Source organism: Octopus sinensis, linkage group LG8 (genome assembly GCF_006345805.1).
Source record: "Octopus sinensis linkage group LG8, ASM634580v1, whole genome shotgun sequence".
Lineage (NCBI taxonomy): Eukaryota > Metazoa > Mollusca > Cephalopoda > Octopoda > Octopodidae > Octopus > Octopus sinensis.
The window spans coordinates 87182070-87203352 of NC_043004.1; the positions used below are offsets into that span (position 1 = coordinate 87182070).

General features: G+C 35.8%; 1 protein-coding gene across 9 annotated transcripts in view; it reads left to right on the forward strand.

The window, feature by feature from the left end:
* The window catches only part of LOC115215217 (ras-related protein Rab-3), a 309114-nt gene that overhangs the window by 226211 nt on the left and 61620 nt on the right, over positions 1-21283 (forward strand). The window contains exon 1 of one of the 9 annotated variants that reach the window (XM_029784431.2): positions 15893-16259. The exons of 7 other annotated variants lie outside the window; for them this stretch is intronic. The gene's annotated coding sequence lies outside the window, so the exon portion shown is untranslated. Of the gene's footprint in view, positions 1-15892; positions 16260-21283 lie in introns of those variants that run through there. One more of the 9 variants, XM_029784434.2, reaches the window with a different exon arrangement.

Below are 21283 nucleotides of genomic sequence, written 5' to 3' on the forward strand. Positions count from 1 at the left end.
GGCATTGGGCCTCATGGAGGCAATGACTGAGACCTTTGGCATTATGCTGTGCTTAAGAAGAAGACCCATCAAGCCAAGTAAAATTGGCGTCCTGGCAGATACTGGTGTCACGCAAATGGCACCCATGCTGGTGGTACATAAAAGCACCCATTACACTCTCAGAGTGGTTGGTGTTAGGAAGGGCATCCAACCATAGAAATCTTGCCAAATCAGACTGAAGTCTGGTGTAGCCTTCCAGCTAGCCAGCCCTAGTCAAACTGTCCAAACCATGCCAGCATGGACAACAGACATTAAATGACAATGAGGATGATGATATATATAAAAGAACAACTTTCATATTTATTCCTAATATGTTCTGGCAGATTTAAGCATGAATATGCTAATTGCTGTTGTGTTTCATCACAGGAAAACAGCTTCTCTTTGACAACAAATATGTATTCACAACACACCCAATTCATTAGTACAAGGGATTCTGGGTCAGCCGGTGTTTTGCCATCATTGTGTCTTGTCAGGCAGAAGCATCTCCAGACCAATGAATCTAATTCATAGCTATCAGTTATACGTATGATCTAGTTGCGTGTACCATGATTTCACTAATTGTTTTAGGTGCCTATGCAGTTGTGAGCAAGCATAGATGTCTTCTTGATTCCCACATCCATTGACCCAGTGGAACATCGAGGATATGACAGCTGGAGGGAGAGGGGGAGCTGCACCAGCACTAGGCCAGTATTTGTTTTCAACTTAGATCAACATGAAATGAAGTGTCTTACTCAATGCTGCCATTTGGGTCTAGGAATTGAATCTACAACCCTATGGTCATGAACCTAACATGTTAACCATAAGGCCACATGCCTTCACACACACACATAAGGCCACATGTCTTCACACATGCACACACACACACATATTGGCCCTGTATGTCAGATTTGGATCAATTTATAACAAATTAATGAATGCCAAATAATCAAGAGATGAGCCTGTTCTAAAGAGCAATCAATATTTTAGTTAGAAAAATTGCCTTGTGGTATTTAGTTTCAGCACTTTATATTTTGTGTTCAGATCCAACTTAGGTCATCTTTATTTTTCACCCTTCTGGGACCAATAAAATAAAGTGCTAGTCACATACTAGCATTGATAAGATCAACTACACCCTTCCCAAAATATTCGACCTTATGCTAATAATTTAGTAATAGTAAACAAAACCAAAGGAAAATATGATATTTGGATCAATTGTTGAGATTTTCCAGCATCACAAAAAAAAGTGATGTGAAGATTAATCAATCTTTTCAGCCCTGTTTTGCTAAAGGAGCTCTGAAAGGTTAATCTGTTTTCCTTTTGATCCTTATATGAAAATAACTTTATTTGTGTAAAGACTTTGCTTTTATAATAGTTCAAATTGTTAATAACAACAATGGCTCTTTCCTTGGCCATATGCCATGGAAAGAAGTAAATGACATAAAATGCTTTTATAAAGAATATAGATTGAATTTGAATGTCTCATTCTTTGGTATGTTTACGTATTATTGATCTCATTATTGGCAAACACTGAATGTCTCACAGGTAAGACGTGGGTGGATTCAGTATTTAAACATAAGCTGGAGGAAAATTAATCATACACACACACACATATATATTACAATCTGTCTTATCTTATCTTGATGAAACCACTACACTATACGGTAAATATATTTTCCCTTTTTACTGTATTTGAAGAATAAATTCAGTTTCATGGTTGTCTTTGGAAATTCCAAAATTATTATTATAAAAGCAGAGAGCAACCTTGTACTTTTTTCTGAAAATCTAAAATTACTAATACCAAATATTAAGGCAGCGAGTTAGCAGAATTGTTAGTATGCTGAGCAAAATGCTTAGCCACCAAGGTCAACTTTGCCTGTCATCCTTTTGAGGTTGATAAAATAAGTACCAGTTGAGGACTTGGGGTGATGTAATCAACTCACCCCATCCCTTGAATTTGCTGGCCTTGTGCCAAAATTTGAAACCAATAATATCAAATATTAATAGTCTTTATTCTTAATTGTCTAAATTCTTAATAGTCTAAATTTTTGAAAGATTATTTTCACTCTTCACATGTTTTGGATGTTAAACTAGATTAGGTTGTTGTTGTTGTTGTTGAGGCCCAAGTCAGTCTTGATTGCTTAGGTATCTAATCAAGGCATTTCAACTATGGTCATCCTGTGTTTTACCTATATACAAGGAATCCAAGAGGATACTATCCAATGTGTCATTTTCTCAGAAGTGGAAATATGATTTGAGAGATATTAAGCTACTATTTCTAGCAGGATGAATAACCACAAAGAGGCTCCAAAACAAGTCTTTCCTCCTTAGGCTTAAAAATACAGTAATCTATAAGTACTAAACCAATATTACTTTTCTACAGCATCCATAATCCATCTAAAATTATTTGTGAATCCTTCCTTTTATCCTATATTGCATAGATCTTTCCATGAAATTTTGCAAGTCGTAAGTTTTTATTCAATTTCTGTATGATCTGCAGAAATATGTCTTAAATCTGAAAAGTCCAAGTCTTGATAATTGAATAACACTTGGTTAGCTATGTAGTCTATATCAGCTGCCTCACTTTCATCAATTTCTGCTATTGTAAATATGCAGGTCAATCCTTCCCCTATCCTTCCTAAACTGTTTGAGTCATTCATATGCATTGTGTGGTTTCATGTGAAGTAGTGAAATACCAGGATATTGTAAAGATAATACTTCAATATAGTTGTGTTTTATGATGAAGAATTCTTGCATTGTAGAGAATTTCATTTACCCATCCACCAAGTCTTTGATCTAAAGAAACAAGTAATTGTAGTAATAAAAGGTTTTCTCAATTGTACTCGTATTAAGACTGCCCTGAGGTATAGCTAGAATGCTGACAGTTCATATAAACTAACAGACATTTATCAACTTAGCAAACTTTCTTAGCTATATTTTGGCATTGAACCTAGATCTGATGAATAACATGTATGGCTGCTTTCATAGAAAAACTGGTGTTAGAGAAATTGATTGTGTATTTGAGGTTTTATTTCTTTTATTGTGTAAAGTATGTATGTAGACAAGGCCAACCAAAACCTTGTGAGTATATTTAGCAGATGGAAACTGAAAGAAACTCTAGTGTGTGTGTGAATGTGTATGTATGTATGTATGTAATATATATATATATAATCATCATCACTATTTAGTGTGCCTTTTTCCATGTTGACATGGTTTACATAAAATGTATATGTATACATATGTGTGTATATATATATATATATATGTATATGTATGTGTGTATATATATGTATGTTATTTATATATGTAAAGGGTAAAGACCCCCTTCGGTCATGAATGACCATGGGATTTCACCTAGAAAGTTACCCTCCTAGACACAAGTCCGGGCAAGGTTGTTTATGGAAGACCAGCAGTCGCCCATGCATACCGTACTCCCCTCTCCACGCCACCAGTGTTATCCAAGGGAAAGACAAAGGTCGATACAGCTTGGAACCAGTGACGTCGCAACTCATTTCTACAGCTGAGTGAACTGGAGCAACGTGAAATAAAGTGTTTTGCTCAAGACCACAACACGCAGCCGGTCCGGGATTGAGCTCACAACCTGACGATCGTAAGCTCGACGCTCTAACACTGAGCCATGCGCCTTCACATTTATATATGTATGTTATGTATTATATATATATATATATATAATATCTATATATATATATATATATATATATGTATGTTATGTATAATATATATAATGTATGTATGTTATTTTATATGTATGTTATGTATATATATAGATATGTATGTATGTTATTTATATATGTATGTTATGTATATATATATATATATATATGTATGTTATGTATGTATGTATATATATATATATGTATGTTATGTATGTATGTATATATATATATATATATATATATATATATGTATGTTATGTATGTATGTATATATATATATATATATATATGTATGTTATGTATGTTTGTATATATATATATATATATATGTATGTTATGTATGTATGTATATATATATATAATATATATATATATGTATGTATGTATGTATGTATATATAATATATATATGTATGTTATGTATGTATGTATATATATATATATATAATATATATATGTATGTTATGTATATATATATGTATGTTATGTATATATATAGTGTTTTGCTCAAGAACACAACACGCAGCCCGGTCCGGGAGTTGAGCTCAAAACCTGACGATCGTAAGCTCGACGCTCTAACCACTGAGCCATGCGCTTTCACATTTATATATGTATGTTATGTATATATATATATATATATTATATGTATGTTATTTTATATTATGTTATGTATATATATATATATATATATATGTATGTATGTATGTATGTATATATATATATATATATATAATATATATATATATATATGTGTATGTTATGTATGTCAACAAGCCACCTGGTCACCTACCGATCAGGCCGGCATACAGCCAAATCGACTACATCCTTGCCAGAAAAAGGGAAAGATGGCTGCTTATAAATGCCAAAACCTTCCCAGCGAAGAATGCACCCCACAACATAGGCTGGTAGTTAGTGACTTTAGGATCAGGACTAAGAGGGCGACTAGAAGACGACCAACATGGAGAAGAAGGGCCTGGAAGCTTAAAGCCCCTGCGAATGGACAGAGATTTAGAGATATGTTACTTGAAGCCTTTGACGAAGTGGAAGGGGGTATAGCTACACATGGGGTAGAAGACAACTGGACGTTTCTGAGGGACAACCTGCTGAAAGCCGCTGACCAGATCTGTGGCTGGTGCAAAGTCCCCTTAAGACCAAAATACCTTGATGGTGGAACAATATTGTTGACAGGGCTATTAGACAAAAGAAACAGGCTTGGAAGGCCTGGAAGAACGGTGGTAGCAGGGAAGGGTATCAGACTGCCAGAGGGAAGCTAGGAGACAGGTCTATCTAGCCAGAGGGAAGCAGATAAGAGAAATTTGCCAATGTCCTGCGCCGTGAGGATGAAGACTTGAGGTATTTCGTGTTGCAAGACAGTGTGTGAGAGAGAATCGTGATGTGGTAGGAGAGAAATGTGTTCGCATGGAGGATGGTTCACTTGCGCTAAATGAGGATGCAAAGAGAGAAGCTTGGAGACGCCACTATGAAAGGTTACTGAATGAGGAAAATGAATGGGATAAAGAGAGTCTGCCGAATGTTGACCCTACAGAGGGACCAGCTATCCGAGTTGATAGTTCCGTAGTAGCTAAGGCAATTAGAAGCATGAAGACAGGGAAAGCCCCAGCCCATCAGGAATTACTGCAGAGATGCTCAAAATATCTGGCATGTCGGCTATAACCTAGTCACCCGTATAGTCAACCAGGTGATACACGAAGGAGTCATACCCATGACTGGTGCAGCAGCATACTAGTCAACTGCTACAAAGGTAAAGGTGATGCCCTAGATACAAATAATTACAGAGGTATCAAGCTGTTGGATCAAGTAATGAAGGTTACGGAGAGGGTCATAGCCCAACTAATTAGAGAGAGAGTTAGTTTAGATGAGATGCAGTTTGGGTTCGTGCCAGGGAAAAGTACCACTGATGCTATATTCCTGGTAAGGCAGCTGCAGGAGAAATACCTAGCCAAAGATAAGCCCCTGTACCTGGCTTTCGTTGACATGGAGAAAGCTTTTGATAGGGTCCCCCGATCCCTATCTGGTGGTCAATGAGGAAACTAGGGATAGATAATGGCTGGTGAGGACTGTGCAAGCCATGTACAGAGATGCCGTAAGTAAGGTTAGGGTTGGCAACATGTACACAGAATTCAAAGTAGAGGTTGGGGTCCCACCAGGTTCAGTACTCAGCCCCCCCCTATTTATCATAGTACTCCAGGCAATTACGGAGGAATTCAAGACAGGCTGTCCCTGGGAGCTCCTCTACGCTGACGACCTTGCTCTTATTGCTGAGTCACTATCAGAACTGGAGGAGAAGTTCCAGGTGTGGAAGGAGGGTTTAGAATCAAGGGGCCTTAGAGTCACCTAGCTAAAACCAAAGTACTAATAAGTAGAAAGGTAGACAATCCACAAATATCTTCAGGAAGATGGCCCTGCTCGATCTGTAGAAAAGGTGTAGGTAGAAACTCTATAAGATGTACCCAGTCTAAGCTATGGCACATAAGAGGTGCAGCAATGTCAAAGGTAGGCTAACTGGAAGATAGTTTTTGTATGTGCAGATGCTCGGGAGCATTAACCTCCGAAAATCTGCAGAAAACAACTTCCGTCACTTTCCAGGGGAAACTAGAAGTAGTTGATAGCTTCCGTTATCTAGGTGACCAAGTCAGTAGTGGGGGTGGGTGCGCTGAAAGTGTAACTGCTAGAATAAGAATAGCCTGGGCAAAGTTTAGGGAGCTCTTACCTCTGCTGGTGACTAAAGGCCTCTCGCTCAGAGTAAAAGGCAGACTGTATGATGCGTGTGTACGAACAGCCATGCTACATGGCAGCGAACATGGGCCGTGACTGCTGAGGACATGCGTAAGCTCGTGAGGAATGAAGCCAGTATGCTCCGATGGATGTGTAATGTCAGTGTACATACTCGACAGAGCGTTAGCACCTTGAGAGAAATGTTGTACCTAAGAAGCATCAGTTGTGGTGTGCAGAGAGACGATTGCGCTGGTATGGTCATGTGGCGAGAATGGATGAAGATAGGTGTGTGAGAAAGTGCCAATCTCTAGCAGTTGAGGGAACCCGTGGAAGAGGTAGACCCAGGAAAACCTGGACGAGGTGGTGAAGCACGACCTTCGAACTTTAGCCTCACTGAGGAAATGACCAGAGACCGAGACCTTTGGAAATATTCTGTACGTGAGAAGACCAGGCAGGACAAGTGAGCCCAGCCCACTTATGAATGCTTTCCTCCCTTGGACACAAAGACCGGTTGAGGCAAGCGAAGTCGATATAGAACCTCATCCACGACAGACACCCATGCCACCCCCCATGCTTGCGAAGACATGTTAGGGCAAGCGAAATCGAAATCGAAACCGAATTGAACCAGCCAGGATCCCTGGCCTGGTGGTACGTAAAAAGCACTATCCGACTCGTGGCCGTGGCACGTAAAATACTCCAATGCGACCGTACGACAGGCACCCATGCCAACCCCCTTTGCTTGTGAAGACATGTTGGGGCAAGCGAAATCGAAATCGAAACCGAATTGAACCAGCCAGGATCCCTGGTCTGGTGGTACGTAAAAAGCACTATCCGACTCGTGGCCGTGGCACGAAAATACTCCAATGCGACCGTACGACAGGCACCCATGCCAACCCCCTTTGCTTGTGAAGACATGTTGGGGCAAGCGAATCGAAATCGAATTGAACCAGCCAGGATCCTGGTCTGGTGGTACGTAAAAAGCACTATCCGACTCGTGGCCGATGAAGCACCGCCTCGACTGGCTTCCGTGCCGGTGGCACATAAATACACCAATCTGACCGTGGCCGTTGCCAGCCCCGCCTGGCACCTGTGCAGGTGGCACGTAAAAAGCACCCACTACAACTCACGGAGTGGTTGGCGTTAGGAAGGGCATCCAGCTGTAGAAACATTGCCAGATTAGACTGGAGCCTGGTGCAGCCTTCTGGCTTCCCAGAACCCCGGTCGAACCGTCCAACCCATGCTAGCATGGAGAACGGACGTTAAACGACGATGATGATGATATATATGTATGTTATGTATATATATATATGTATGTTATGTATATATATATGTGTTATATATGTAATTATATGTATGTTATGTATATATATATGTGTTATATATGTAATTATATGAATGTGTGTGTATATATATATATGTGTTATATATGTATATATATGAATGTGTGTATATATGTATGTATATATGCATGTGTGTATATATGTATATGTATATATATATATATATGTGTGTGTGTGTGTATGTATATATGCATGTGTGTATATATGTATATGTATATATATATATATGTGTGTGTGTGTGTGTGTATGTATATATGTGTGTGTATATGTATGTATATATATATATACATGTGTGTGTGTGTGTGTGTGTATGTAAGTGTATAATTGTTAAAGAGGACAACAAACATTAAGGCAAGGCAAATATCTCAAGTCATATACATTATTATTATTGGAAAAACTTCAAAGTCTTACAGCTGTTTCTGAGATATCCCAGAGTATAGGATATTCTGTCATCAGAGACAAATGGAAATCTGCAATGGCTCCATAACTACCATCTCAGCTACAGCCTTGGAGCCCTAATAATCTGTTACAGCACTTAGCTAACATACCTAATCATTTAGATCACTTGTGAACTAAACCCCCATACTTTATAAGTATGTGTATATATCATCATCATCGTTTAATGTCCGCTTTCCATGCTGGCATGGGTTGGACAGTTTGACTAAGGACTGCACCAGGCTCCAATCTGATCTGGCAGAGTTTCTATAACTGGATGCCTTTCCTAACGCCAACCAACTCCAAGAGTGTAGTGGGTGCTTTTACGTGCCAGTAAGGTGACACTGGTAACGATTACACTCAAATGGTGCTTTTTAAGTGCCACTGGCACAGGAGCCAGTCAGCAGCCCTGGCAATGATCACGCTCTAGATGGTGTTTTTAACATTCCACTGGCACAGGTGCCTGTTAGGCGGTGCTGTCATCAACCATATTAGCGATTTTGATTGTGATTTTACTTGCCTCAACAGGTCTTCACAAGCAACGCATAAGTAAGCTGGTTACACTGCTGGCATAGGCCATGAGTTATGGTCTCACTTGGCTTGCCAGGTCTTCTCAAGCACAGCATATTTCCAATGGTCTCGGTCACTAGTCATTGCATTGGTGAAGCCCAATGTTCGAAGGTCGTGCTTCACCACCTCATCCCAGGTCTTCCTGAGTATACCTCTTCCACAGATTCTATCAACTGCTAGGGTGTGACACTTTTTCACACAGCTATCCTCATCCATTTGCACCATATGTCCATACCAGCACAGTCATCTCTCTTGCACACCACATCTGATGTTTCTTACGTCCAACTTTTCTTTCAAGGCACTTACACTCTATCTTGTATGCACACTGACATTACACATCCAGCGGAGCATACTGGCTTCATTCCTCGCAAGCTTACACATGTCCTCAGTAATCACGGCCCATGTTTCGCTGCCATGTAGCATGACTGTTCGTACACATGCATCATACAGTCTACCCTTTACTCTGAGCAAGAGGCCCTTTGTCACCAGCAGAGGTAGGAGCTCTCTGAACTTTGCCCAGGCTATTCTTATTCTAGCAGCTACACTTTCAGAGCATCCACCCCCGCTACTGACTTGGTCACCTAGGTAACAGAAGTTGTCAACTACTTCTAGTTTTTCTCCCTGGAATGTGACAGAAATTGTTCTCTGCACATTTCCAGTGTTTATTGCTCCTGAGCATCTGCCACATACAAAAACTATCTTCCCAGTTAGCCTTTCTTTGATATTGCTGCACCTCTTATGTGTCCATAGCTTACACTGGGTACGTCTTATAGAGTTTCTACCTATGCCTTTTCTACAGATCGAGCAGGGCCATCTACCTGAAGGGATTTGTGGTTTGTCTGCCTTCCTACTTATTAAGGCACTGGTTTTAGCTAGGTTGACTCTAAGGCCCTTCGATTCTGTGTGTGTGTGTGTGTGTGTGTGTGTATTTAATTTTGGTTGAATCAGTCTCTGTGAGTGCACAGGGATACAGGCAAGTTGCCCTCACAACCATAGCTCAGCGTAGCAAGAGACTGACTGAACCAAAATGAAATATATTATTACATCCTACATTATTGTTTCATGTACTCTAACTGAAAGGTTTTTAAGGCCTTTCAATTTTATCACTAACTTGCAACCCTAAATTCAGAGACAGTTCTAATATTTCAACAGAGCTTATAAATTGAAAAGAGGAGTAAAGTTGGGAAATTTACTGAAGACATCAGTTTCAGTAAACAAATGTATAGCATAACAGTTTTATCGGCAACATGTAGAATAATTGAACTGTGGTAGTCATTGTTCCATTAAAATTATACAATGTCATATTCATTTTTATTTCATGATTATTAGTAATTATAACAGACATCTACATTTATAACCTGGTCACTCACACTAACTACTTCAATGCATCTCTTCTACTGTTTCTGATGAGTGGCCATTTTCTTTTCAGTCTCCACTCCAATGCTTGGATTTCGTGTGAATATACAGATTCTGGCTATTGCCAGCGTCTTATATCCTTCTAGATTTAATGTCTTACTTCCTGCCAAATTCAATAAAATTGCAATAAAAAATGGGCTATTAAAGCAAATGAAACAAAATCAATTTTAAAACTTTAAATTTTCCCCCTTAATAAAATAGATGCAGCAGCAGTAGCAGTAGTAACTTTTCATGTGTTATTGCAACATGATTTTATTTTCTTACTTTATCAGAAGCTATAAAACGTAATAGGAAAGGTATTGATTGTGAGCTTGTCTCTGTCCACATTTAATGACTACTATTAACATAAACCTACGTTATTTAACTTATTATTGCAAAATTCAGGAGTTGTTAGCATAATTTTTGTAGACGTCCACACATTAATTATAATAATAATTTATTCATAATGATAATGTATTTTGATGTCCAGCTGTTTGAATTATATATGCCTTGTAAGTCCAAAAGAATGTTGTAGTTAACTAAAGATAGTTTGCTATATAATTCCAGTCAGTCATTTACTAGGTAAACAGTTTAAGAAATTGAAGGTGTGTAAAGGCACAGATGTGGCTGTGTGGTAAAAAGTTTACTTTCCAACCACATGGTTTCAGGTTCAGTCCCACTGTGTGGAACTTTGGCCAAATGTCTTCTATTACAGCCCCTAACCAATTAAAACCTTGTTAGTGGATTTGGTAGATGGAAACCAAAAGAAACCCATTTTGTGTGTGTGTGTTAGGGTCTCCTTGCCTTGATAGTTTTAAGCAGCTGTTACTATCATACAAGCAGTGATTTTCATGAACACATGCCTGGTAATGGGGAAATATCTTACTTGGAAACAAGTGAGAGTTGATGACAGGAAGAGCATCCAGCCAAAGAAAATTCTGTCTCAACAAATTCTGTGTGGCTCATACAAGCACAGATAAGTAAACATTAAAATGATGATGATGATGATAATCATGATATCAAAGGGCATAGAATTAGAGGTTGGTGCAGTTATGATTTAAGTAATTAAAATATACAAATTGACTGAGTGGATGACAACAAATATACAGGAAAAGGAGAAAATAACAAAACATAACAAATAACTGAGGACCGGGAGCATCATTGCTGGTTTCAGATTTAATGCTTAAGTACATTTGAGTTCATAATTCTTCATCATATGAATGGATTTGTTTTCTCATCAACAAAATAAGGAGTTGGAAGCACCAGAATACATGGATATAAAATATGTATTTTGACCTGTTTAGCTCTCCTCTATGGTCCAGGGTAGAGTTTTGCCTTCTAATGAAGTGTGCCTCCACAATCCAAAAGTTAAGTTCACAGCACCTGTGATGTCTTGCTAAGGTTTGTGTTTTTATATTTGTCTGGTATATTCATCTGTGCTGAAAAGCTGCACTGAGTGATTTTGCCTTATTGTTTATTTTGTCAATGCGGAGACAGATACGTTGGATCAATAAAGTGACAGTTATGTCAGAATAGTGGAACAGTTTATCAAAGCAACTTCACTCAACACAGTATTCCAGCACAGATATGAAAATATAGACCTTAGCAAAACATACTGAACACTATAAATTTCTGTATTGTGGAAGCACGCTTGGTTTGGAGACAAGACCTGACCCTGAGCTACAGAGAAGAGTTGGACATGTGGAAATACTTCTTCAATATCTCTGAGCTGTACAGATATATATTTTTGCACTTTCAACTCTCAATTTATCAATGAGAGGATGAAATCAAATCAGTTCATCAGATGAACTTGAAAGCACTAATGGCTGAAGTATTGAGACTTAAACAAGCAACAATGTTTCTAATTGACAATTATTTTATATTTTGTTACTTTGCTATATTTGTTATCACATGTTCATCCACTTAGCTGCTCACACATCCATTTACTTGTCAGTCTATCCATCACTTAAATCACACATCACTGCACTAACCCACTACTACCCAAAGTATAAACATGTTGTGTGAGATGCACTAATGCATTATATGCATTATACCAATCCATTTAATCTTGATGAATTAGTAGAAAGGTTTTGTGATAAACTACAGCTTGACATGTACATGTTACTTTTTACATGAGTAAAAATCTTATCCTGATTACAATAGAAATGACTCTTTGTAATTGTTTCTGACCTTATAATTTAGTCTCAGGAACTGCTCCAAGTTTTACCTAAAAGCAATTAGTTCTTGTTTTTGTTTAGCCCTAGGTATCCCTGAACAAGCTTGCTTATGGTCAAAGGTGTTTGAGACATCACTATCCTGTCTTTTATTGAGATATTATTATATCTAATACTACATTAGGCAATGTGTCCTTCCTCTCTTTAAAATAATAGTAGGATATGATTTAAGGAAAATTGATAGCTGTTTCTAGCAAGTCATTTTATCCACTAAAAATGGCAGTCAAGATCCTCATTTGTTCATATTCCAATTAATAATAGGGGAAATATATAGAACACTATGGTCCCAGAATATAAAATGCATAGATACCAGCTGTTAAGAAACAGCCAACTGTGATAGACATCTAATAGTTAGAAATTTAATTTTTCATGGACTCTGAGTACTGTTTCCTAAACTTCAGATAATGTACCCTTAGTACCTTATGCATACTGTATTCTTGAACTATTCTTAGACTGATAAACTACACAGAGATGTCCAGTCACAAATATTTCATTATCATGTTCCTTATTTTCATCTTCAGCTTCTTTTTAATCTTCATGTGTGTTATTTTATGCTAGTGTTGTTAGCATAAAACAAGTACTCAATACACACTGTAAAATGGCATTAGGAAGGGCATCCAGCCACAGAAACCAATTCAAAAATGACATTGGAGTTTGACAAAGCCCCTGTACTTTTTCCAGGTTTTGTCAAACCATTGTCTTAGGTATTCCTCGTGTGTGAAAGTAAAAAGTAAAAGAGTCAAGAGGAAGAGTAAGTACGGTTAGGCAGCTTTTTAATTGCTACAAATGTTTCGATGCATACAGATCCTCGTATATACAGGATTTTATAGATCTTGTACAGGTAAATCGTTAAATAATTTAATTTAAACTTAACTTTAAATCCTGTATATATGAGGATCTGTATGTATCGAAACATTTTTAATGATTAAAAAGCTGCCTAACCATACTTACTCTTCCTTTTGACTATTTTACTTTATATATATAATCATCATCATCTTCATTTAATCTCTATCTTCCATTCTATCATGGTTGGACAGTTCAATAGGATCGAACAAGCTTGAGGATTGCATTGAGATCCAGTGTGTGTTTTGGCAAAGTTTCTACAGTTAAATACCCTTTCCAACACTAACCACTTTACAAAATCTACTGAGTGCTTTTCTTGTGACACGAGCACTAGTGAAATACAGGAACAGGTATCTTGCTGTAGAAGAGACATGTGGCTACCCTGTATTATATGAGTATTATATAAGTAAGGAGAGTAGCTGAAAAGAAGACAATGGTGGTGATAACAAGATATCAGTATATAGTCTCGTGATTTTTTTCGCCACCAGCGGTCTAGTGAGAGAGAGAAAATAGTCAGAGACTATATATATAAATTCAACAACAATTGAGGAACGGTTTGAGTCCTGGCTGCTCTTTCTAGTGGGTCGAATGGCCTATTTGAGGCCGTTCCTCAATTGTTGTTGAATATATATCTAATATATATATATATATATGTCAAAATAGTTGTGTATTAAAATTAGTATGCTTTATTTTGAAATTATAAAAAGAAAACTAGACCATAAATAAAAGTAGATAAGTCAATTATTTGATATACAATAAATTTGACTTTGCAGATGTAACAAAAATGTTTTCTCATAAAGAATGAAACCAAATCCTGTGAGGTACTTCAGGCATGTCATGGACAGTCTCCAAGAACGATTTGAAACTTTTACTTTAATGTCTCAAAGTTGTAGCATTATGACTTGTAGGCTTCTTAAAGAGATGATTATTTCTGCTGTATTAGAGCACATTAAAGTGGCTTGTTTGTATGAAAAACCTGTTTGTATGAAAAGAAAGTAGCTTCTTTTAACCAATAGATAATAGTTTCTATTATATGAGGGTATCATAGAATAATATGCAGTGTTTTATAAATGAGTGCAAATGGTTTAAATTATCCATCTATGAATTGTGATTTTTGTTTCTCATAGTTAATGTTTCACTGTGTCTTTGACAATGCATCAAATCTTCCTTCACCTCCCCACTACACTTATATGGCAATAGAATAGACAAAAGAAAATTTGTAAATGATTCAGTGGTAGAGTGTTAAACTAATGAAGAAACGATGAGGTTGTTTACAATAATAATGTGTACACCTGAACACAAACATTTCACAAACACCTGTTTAATCAAAGAAAAGTATAAAAGGTATATAAAAATAAAAGCTTTATGGAAAAATTTAAATGGTTGTATGTCACTTTGGTATATTTTGTCTGAATTTTCCGTATTTATTATATTTAAAAAACTAAAGGGAGACCTTTTAAGTTGCTCAATTGTTGCGGTTTTTGAGGAAACCCTATCTCTCCAACTGTGAAACCAGCATTAACTAATTATTTCTATTCATTTGGAGAAATTAAAGATTCTCTTGCTTTCATTTTTATGGTGAGAAGGGGTTCCTTTTCTTGATTTGAAAGAAATCTTTGGGGGTTACTGTTGCAATTTTTGGAAAGCCTTTTCCTCGCTTGTTTCTTGAGATAACAGAATCAATGAAGTTAAGGCTTAACCTTTGAGTAAAGGTTTGATTGTATATCATTTACACCAGGATCACTATATTCCTTCCTTTCTTTTCTTTTTCGTTTTATTGCACTGAAACTCTGCACCCTGACTGCAATGGTTATGTACCTTGATTTGGGTCATAAATTTATTTAATGGCAAATATTGATTCCATATCAAAGTTTACTAATCAATATATATTTCTATTCGATATGTGTATAATGGTGAAATAGAGTGGGAGTATCTTTACTGACTGCTGAGCAAGAACACTGGCTTTATCTTACATTTCAACACTTGCTTCTTTCCTTTATTCCTTCCTTCTCTCTCCAGCTCTCTTATTCCAATCCTTTATCTGTCTGTCTTTCAGTCTCTCCATCTCTCTGTCTTTCTCTCTCACTTTCTCGCTTCATCTTTTATTCTCTTTTTCTTTCCCTGCTCATCTTTAAATCTTATCTATCTTCCATTTCTCTCATTTCTTTTTCCTTTCCTCATCAAATTGTCTCTTTTTCTCTCTCATCTCTTCTGTTCATCTTGTTATTCATCTCTTCTCTCTTCTCTCTCTCTTTTCTCTTCTCTTCTCTATTCTCTCTCTCCTCCCTCTCACTCATTTTCGATTTAGGTTTCCATCCCCACCTCTCTCTATTCACTTTTTATCCATTCTTGCACACTTTCTCTCCACCCACTCATATTCTCTCAGTTGACACTCTCCTTTCTCTCCACAATATTATTCTCTCCTTACTCTCTCTTTTCACTCTTCATTTTCCCCCCATTTCACTTTCCTCTTTCTGTCTTCTCATTCTTTCTCTTTCTCTCCCTCCTGTCTCTCTTCTCTCTCTCTCTCTCTCTCTCTCTCTAAAAAAAAATTAGTTTATGATATTAGCACAGCTGTTAGTACTGCTCATTATCCCATAATCCAAGTCATTGCTATAGCAGTAGCAGCATTAGTAGCAGCAGCAGTAGTTCCAACTACAACAATAGTAGCAGATAACTTAAGAAGCAATAGCAGTAGTGGTAGCAGTACCAGTAGTAGCAAGTCATTGACAGCAGCTATGTGCCACCTCACTCTCTCTAACTTATGTTCTGCTGCTGTATGTGGGATTTAAATATTTAGCTGCTAACACATAGAGACGCATATACAAATTGCTGTGTATAATATAATTACACACACATACGCACACTCACTCATACACATACGCAGTTTACCTTTTCTCTCTTTCTCCCTACCTTTTCTCTCCCACCCTCACTCTCCCATTTAATTTTTTTTTTGTTGTGGTGTTTGTGATTATATCCAACGTTGAATCTGAAGGATTTTCATTCCCTCCTACGGTAAGACTTGGAAATTTTTTCCCAATTCTGCGTTATTATAGTTAAACAATTCTGGAATTATTTGTTGATTAGAAATGATGGTGAAACAAAGATGAAGGGGATGGAATATAATAGGCTGTTGACTATTTACTCATATATTTCTTTTAAAGTAAATTAGCTAATTAACCAGTAAACACAGCTAGCAGATACCATTGATTATATGTAAACTGTATGCCTTGATATTATTTAGGCTAGTGAAGATACGTGCATTGATTATTATAATTATTATTGTTAATATTCTATAAACCCTTTTTTCTTCTTTTTTTTAAAACCTTGAACCTAATATATCTGGTTTTTGTTTTATGCTCATTATTGATATTATATCAATTACTGTAAAAAAAAAAACCAGATAAGGAAGGTTCATGTAGGGAATCATATTCTAATTTCTTTAAACACACCACACACACACACACACATCAAAATGAGGCATTTTAACCGAAAATACTCCTATCATTTGTACAGGAATTCTTGGTTGTTGCCCCACTTGTTAAATGACACCTGACAAAAATCAGTCTCCCAGAACTAAATCATATATTGCTCTCATACTCAATATTAGATAAACAAACAAGTAAATGGTATTATCATATACATTTTCTTTTTGTTTTTGTTCTTTTGATAAAACGTAGAAAAAGATCATATTTTAAGCCCAAATACATTTCTGTTCATTCATCTATTATCTCACAAAATTGTGAACTGTCATTCTGGCTAATACTTCACCTCTCTCCTTTTCTTTAATTGCTGTTAGTTCTGTCAATTTTATCTTGGTGCCTCAATTCTTAGATTCTTTCTATGTTTGTTTCTTTGTGAAGTATCATTTAATAAAAAAAAAATGTTTGAATTCTATGTCTATGTACCCATTATGTGTGTGTGTACATATACATACCCATACATACATGTGTGTATATGCATGTGAGTGTGGGCTTGCTTGGATTTCTTTATTGATTTTAAAGCTCAGAAATATCAATGTACTTATTTCATGTCTAAAAAAAAGAGAAAAAGAGAGTAATTGAGTCAATGAGCTTACAGTGAAAGCACATTCAGACATAGTTTTCATTTAAGGTTTCATTTAAACCATCATCCATTTAGAATCTGCTAATGAGGTGTTGAATGCCAAAAAGACCACTTGCTTATTGTTAGCCTATGGTTATCTTAGAGAGATTATGGTTTCTTATAAATGACACATAAAACAGTAGTTGTGTGTTATTATATTTGTCCTTTGTCCTTCAGGATCAGGAATTCAACACACCATCTCTGAATTCCATTGCTTTTGATATATAATTTATGAGTATTGTTTTCATTACAATGTTTAAAAAATTTTAGAGCAGAAGTTAAGATGTTAAAAGGAGAAAATTTATGATAAAGTTAACATTGTAGAATTATTGTCTTAAAATGATCATCTTAAAATTACAAAAAAATATGCAATTATATATATATATATATATATATATATAGATATAGATATAGATGTATATAGATAAGACATCAGTTAAAAAGATAGGTAATTCTGGTAGGGAAATCTAGTAAACAAGAATAAATCTGTACTGTAGCACAAAATTATTTTAATGAAGAGCAAATTTATTGACTTCTAGTTTCTGTTTTACTGTAATAAAAAGTTACCTTTAAAATAAATAGCTTACTCTAGATAAGGGGAAATGAATCTAGCTTATATGATGAAAATAAATGAATATAGAAGCTCAAGAGATATAATTTCATCAAGTTTACCATTTATTTATTGTATTTTTCATATCAATTATATATGAGTTTATTATTTGTTTTGTTTGTGTAAACAAATTATTCTTACATTGAGATATAAGAACTTTATATTCTTCATGCCTCATACAAAATTTCTTCATTTACAGACAATCATCAGCAATCATTATGACTAAAACAATCATTTACTATACATTTTATAATCTCTGACTTTAATATGCACATACACACGAACGAACTCTCTCTTTCATTCTCTCTCTCTCTCTCTCTCTCTCTCTCTCTCTCTCTCTCTCTCTCTCTCTCTCTCTCTCTCTCTCTCTCTCTCTCTCTCTCTCTCCCTCTCTTCTATAGACTAATAAAATATGATTTCCTATGGAACAAAATATTCTGATTTCTTTGAATTAACTCTTTTGAAGGCCTTAGAAAACTATTGAAGCTCTGGAAAGAGTCTCTATTCTATTGTAAGCAGTTAAATTATATGACATTCAATAACCGGAAATAAACGAGTTGAATATGATCCATTGGCTAGGCTCTGTGAACTTAGAAGACAGACTGATTGAAAAAAATTATGATTGGATACAAAATACATTGATGTGTGAGTAGGAGGGTAGGTTATGAGATATATTGATGCGTGCATGCACACCTACGCCAGAGAATAAATATCTCAACATTGGAATGTATGTATGGTAAGAAGGGATGATAGCTATTACATAAATAGGTATCATAAGTTGATAATATATGCTAACTGGGTAGAAAGAAACCACTTTTCTCAAAGATAGGTCAAAGATGCAACAGCAGAGAAAAGATGTGCAAATAGTTCAGAAGCTATTTTACATCATGGTCAAACCCATAACTATTGAAAAAATATGAAAAATTAGATGTTAATAATGATGAGGAAGAATTAAAGATTAAGAATTTTTCAGACCTGATATTATTGCACAATTAAAAAGAGAAAAAAAAACACTAAAATAAATGATAATTATAAATCTCTAGTTTGAAGCGTTAATAACTTGGTTGATTATATTGATTTGTTTCAGTTCATTTAGCACCAAATAAATATAAAAAGGTTAAGTTGGCTTTTAGATGGAACTGAAAATGTTTAGATAATGATGTGTTACTCTGGTTTATATTAAAAACACTACTGTATATTTCGTTGATGTGTTTCCATTCGGAGATGTGATCCATGTTTTGTTATTGTAATCAAATAAAAATGTTTGGATATTTCTTAAATTTCAAAAGATATATTTTTATGATTCGTTCTATGTTTTCCTGATTGTTACATTGAGAACAAGGCTGCTGAAGCCATTTTTATAATGTAAAGTTTAGTGTATTTAGATTGGTTTTTAGAAGTCATGTGAATAGTGTGATTTGGGAGACATCTTGAATATGAGTGCATGATGTAATTGCATAAATGGCAGTTGATAGTTATAGAACCTCACACAAATAAGTTATGTACGTGTGTGCTTATTTTCCATCATGCTGTGTGGAAAGGCATATTAAATAGCTTGTATGAGTGATTTAAGTACATATGTAAGTGTTATTGTGTGTGTGTGTATATATATATATATATGTATATATGTATGTATAAATGAATGTGTGTGTGTATATATATATGTATATATGTATGTATAAATGAATGTGTGTGTGTAAAAGTATAAATACATAGATATGAGTGTATGAATTTGTTATTGTAATTGTAAAATCACGTCAAAAATATGAATACGATCCTGTTTGTGAATCCAAAGGCTAATGTAATCACCTCAGTTTTCTCAATGAATATATTTGTGCCAAATATAAACTATATATGCAAAGAATCTATTTAAGAGCAATAGGCACTGAATATCTAAGAAATTTAAGATAGTACTGTCACATGGTGGTAAGGAAAATTGACAAGAAAAGTTTGTGATTGGTCATGCTTTAAGCTATCCAGAAGAAAAGCATGGATTTAAGCTAGAAATGCTAGTGTGTGAAATCTGGGGATGAAAAAGGAGAATTTTAGCTGAAGACAGCATGGAATGGATAGATGTTGTCAAATAGACTGTCTGATTATGAAAAACGAAAAAATATTAAAACAGGGATTATAATGACAGTGATTAATATAAGAAGAACAGAGACAGTATATCACCTAGTTTTTAATGTTTTATAAAGTGTCTATTTAGTTGGAATTTACTGTGTCTTTGATCTCTCATATTGTTTATTAATATAAGTACTTACATTAGGCAGCAGCTGGCAGAATTGTTAGCATGCTGAATAAAAGCTTAGCAGTATTTTGCTTATCTTTATGTAGTGAGTTCAAATCCCACCAAGGTCAACTTTGCCTTTCATCCTTTCGAGGTCAATAAAATAAGTACTAGTTAAACACTGGGGGTTGATGTAATCAACTTCCCCCTTCCCTCAAAATTGCTGACCTTGTGCCAAAATTTGAAATCAATATAAGTAATTAAATAGTAGGCACACACTTCCCAACCAATTTCAGGTCCAGTCCCACTGCATGGCACCTTAGGTTGACCAAAGTCTTGTGAGCGGATGTGGTAGATGGGAACTGAAAGAAGTCTGTCATGTGTCTGTGTTTGTTTATGTGTGACTGCCTCCTTGCTTTGACTTTGTGTGATAGTCATAAACAAGTGCCGTCATCATACAAGTAGTGTCCTTCGTTTCCAATCTTCCATGAAAACATGTTATGGAGAAATATTATCTTACTTGGACACAAGTGAGGGTTGGCAACAGCAAAGACATCTGGCTATAGAAAATTCTCTTCAACAAATTCCATCTGACCTATGTTAGCATGAAAAAGTGAATGTTAAAATGATGATGAATATACTGGAGTATATTACAGAACTAAAAGCACCCAGTACATAATGTAAAGTGGTTGGTGTTAAGAAGGGCATTGAGCTGTAGAGACCATGCCAAACCAGCCAGTGAAGCACATTGCAATCCTCAGACCTGTTGGATCCTGTCAAACCATCCAACTAATACTAGCATGGAACATGGACAATAAATGGTGATGATGAACCCTCTCGCTTACAAAACAGTCGCCTGGTATCTCAAAGGAAATCCTGATGGTAAAAATATATAATAAGAGTGTGTCATGCTGGTAAAAGGTTTGCTATAACAACGTTCTCTCGAATAACATTATCTAGATAAATTGTAAGTGAGACAAATCACCCAGCTGGCAGATATTTCCGCAACAAATAAATACATTGATCACTATTAGTTTCAATTTACAATCTGTTACTTCTGCATATTTCTGCTGTTTATTTGAATATACTCTGTGT